General features: G+C 36.2%; 1 non-coding gene across 1 annotated transcript; it reads right to left on the bottom strand.

The window, feature by feature from the left end:
* Positions 1–1,975: 1,975 nt before the first annotated feature.
* On the bottom strand, positions 1,976–2,094 carry LOC145393632 (5S ribosomal RNA). Its single transcript, XR_013896229.1, has one exon. It is a non-coding gene; the product is annotated as a 5S ribosomal RNA (ribosomal RNA).
* Between the last annotated feature and the right edge of the window lie 1,400 nt (positions 2,095–3,494).

Raw genomic sequence — 3,494 nt, 5'->3', positions numbered from 1 at the left:
TTTAGTAAAGCAAATTTGGAAAAGAAAAGGGATAAAGGTAGAAAGCAGGACGATGATTTCTACCAAGAACTGGTTGAAATGAAGACTCACAATAAACTGGTGGAACGAGTACATAGACTAGAGATGGCTTTTCAAAATGAGATTGATGAAATTAAGAAACAGATGCACTTGCAAAAGGAAGAAATAGAAAAATTAGGAAAGGAAGTCAACAAGAAAAACACAACCATAGATGAGCTAACAGTAGAATTGGGTTCACTTAGGAGAAAAATTAGTGAAATGGCAAGTACAGTAGTCAACCACGAGAGTATTATGGAAGAGTTTAAAAATGATACAGAGACAATTAGGCAAGTAAGTAGTCTGATAGACCAGAGCAGCGATACTGAGGAGAAGATAACACAGGTGAATGAAACTGTGCAAAGCTACAAAAATGATGTGGAAACCACTTATGCTGAAATGGTGAAAGTAAAGAAAGACTTAGAAACAAGGGTGGAAGAAGAAAGCATTAAAAAGGAAATGAAAAGAATAAACAATCCTAAGTTAGTCAGAGATTCAGTAGATATCAACAAATCTATGGTAATCACAGGTATAGAAGAGGAAGAAGTAAAAAACAAGATCTCAAGAGACAAAAAGGAGATGGCAAATGTAATGAGCATATTGAAAGAAGTATCAGAGGAAATCTGTAGTAAAGACATAGAGGAACACAAAAGGTTAGGGAAATACGAGAAAAGCAAGTCAAGACCTCCAAAGGTAACTTTCCAGAGTGTAAACACCGTGGAGGAGATACTAAAAAATTCAAAGAATCTTATGGAAAAAGAGGAGTTCAAAAATGTATGGATAAAAAGATGCCTAACACAAAGGAACTGGAATTACTGAAAGAGAAGAGGAAGGAAGCAAAAAAAAAAAATGAGGGAAGATCAGTGGAGGAGATGAATACATTTTTATGCAAAGTAATAGGATTGCAGGTACGAAAGTGGTACATAAAGAGGAGGGAATAAAAAGGAGGAAGGCAATAGAACCAAGTCATGACAAATATATAAACAAGATGATTAAGTTGATGTACTCAAATGTGGATGGAATGGTATCTAAATTATTAGAGATTAATGATTATGTCAGAGAAAATGAACCACATATAATATGCCTAACTGAAACAAAATTAACACCAAGGATATCAAATGACATCCTAAACTTAGAGGAATATAATACATGGAGAAGAGATAAGAACTTAAAAAAAGGAGGAGGAATTATAATATTAACTAAGAAAAATCTAAAAGTCAAAGAAATAGAACTAGATATACCCTCACAAGTAGAAATGATTGCAGTAGAGATCAACACATGTGAAGGGAAAGTAATTGTAGCCAATTTGTACATACCACCCAGATCAAACACATGGGTAAGAGACGAATATGAGGACGTGGTAGAGAATACAATTCAGAGTTTAAGAGCATTACTACATAAAATGGAAGAGAAATCGAAAAGAATTATATTAACTGGAGATTTTAATACAAATATAAATTGGAATACTCTAGATATAAAAAGCGAAGAAAGCTGTTGGGACCAAAAGCTCCTGGATCTCGTGCAAGAGTTTTTTCTAACGCAACATGTAAGGGAAAGCACCAGAAAAAGAGGACCCGATGTACCCTCAATGCTAGATCTCATATTTACTAGGCAAGAAAACGATATTGACAATTTAATATATCACTCTCCATGCAGTACTAAATTGCAACTTCAGGATTGCATTTGATATAGTTAACAACAATGAAAGTTACAAAAAGAACCTAAACTATAAAAAGGGAAACTATCATGACCTAAAGAAGTACGTCTTAGAATTGATTGGGGAAAGGAGCTTAGAGGACAAGATGTAAATCATTCATTGCCAGACGCCATGTATCCCAGACGGGGTGACCAAGGGCTTAGAGTTAATTGTTTTACAGGGAGGGGCACTAATCCTCCACCAACCCCACTTGACACGTAGGGATGCCAACAGCATTTGGTGTTCCCAGGCGGTCACCCATCCAAGTACTAACCAGACCCAACGTTGCTTAACTTCGCTGATCGGACGGGAAGCGGTGTACTCAACGTGGTATGGTCGTTGGCATTTGAAATTATGCTCCAGAGTGGGACTGAACGCATGTCCTGAGAACTGATAGGCGCACATGGTAGTAACTCGACAGCAGAAGTGTTTCGAACCAGCGCTTGCAACTGCCTGAGTACAGCAGCTTACCAAGCGAGCTATATATAAAAAATTCTATGAACTTTATGAAATTGGAGTCCAGAAGTACATCCAACAGCACAAAGAAGCAGATAAGAAAATAAAGAAATGGTTCAATACAGAATGTAAAAAATCAAAAGAAAGAAGAGATTTGTTGTGGAATAGATACAGAAGACACAATAGTGAATGGACATATAATAATTACAAACAGGCAAGAAACGATTGTACAAGAATAAGGAGGGAAGCCCAAAAACAGTTTGAGGAGGATATCATAAATAAAAGTAGTGATCAACCGAAGCTATTTTACAGCTACATCAGAAGCAAAACCAAAATAAAAGATAAAATACAATCCATTACGGACGAGGGAATCACCTATACACAAGAGAAGGATATTTGTGAAGCACTAAATAAGAATTTCCAATCAGTTTTTACAGAAGAAAAACTTTTTGAGAGGGTATGTGGAACATGCATGCCAACACATACTACCAGATATCCAAATATCAGAAAAAGTAATACAGGAGGAGTTAAGTAAATTAGACAAAGGAAAAGCAAATGGTCCTGATGAAATTTCATGTTGGAGGCTACATGAATGTGCAAAGGGGTTAAGTAAACCATTATCTATAATTTTCAAGAAATCCTTGGGTCAAGGTAAACTACCTGATATTTGGAAGAATGCAAACATTGTTCCCTTATTCAAGAAAGGGAATAGACAAAATCCACTCAACTACCGACCAGTATCACTAACCAGTGTTGTATGCGAAGTATTAGAAAAGCTTATAAGAAAGGCTTGGGTAAATCATCTAGAACACAATATGATAACAGAGAGACAGTTTGGTTTCAGAATAGGAAAATCATGTGTTACTAATCTGTTGAGCTACTATGACAGAGTAACAGACACATTACAGGAAAGAGAAGGATGGGTGGACAGTATCTATTTAGATTTCAAGAAAGCATTTGACACAGTACGACACCAAAGACTCTTATGGAAACTGTACCATCAAGGAGGAATTCGAGGCAAACTGTATTGTTGGATGCAAGATTTTCTCATAAGAAGAGAACTGAGAACAGTACTAAGGGGAAATTACTCATCATGGATAGAAGTGACTAATGGAGTACCACAGGGCTCGGTGCTGGCACCAATCATGTTTTTAGTGTATATAAATGATATAGACAGTAACACTGGAAATGAAAGCCATCTAAATATGTTTGCAGATGATGCAAAAATACAAAGGAGAATTACTAACACAGACTCTTGTAGGGAGCTACAAGAAGAATTAAATAAACT

The sequence above is a fragment of the Coenobita brevimanus genome, chromosome 24, assembly GCF_032717465.1.
Source record: "Coenobita brevimanus isolate Jiangsu-jjx chromosome 24, ASM3271746v2, whole genome shotgun sequence".
Lineage (NCBI taxonomy): Eukaryota > Metazoa > Arthropoda > Malacostraca > Decapoda > Coenobitidae > Coenobita > Coenobita brevimanus.
The sequence above is the reverse complement of the archived record's forward strand: the minus strand, read 5'-3'. Positions and strand labels throughout refer to the sequence as shown.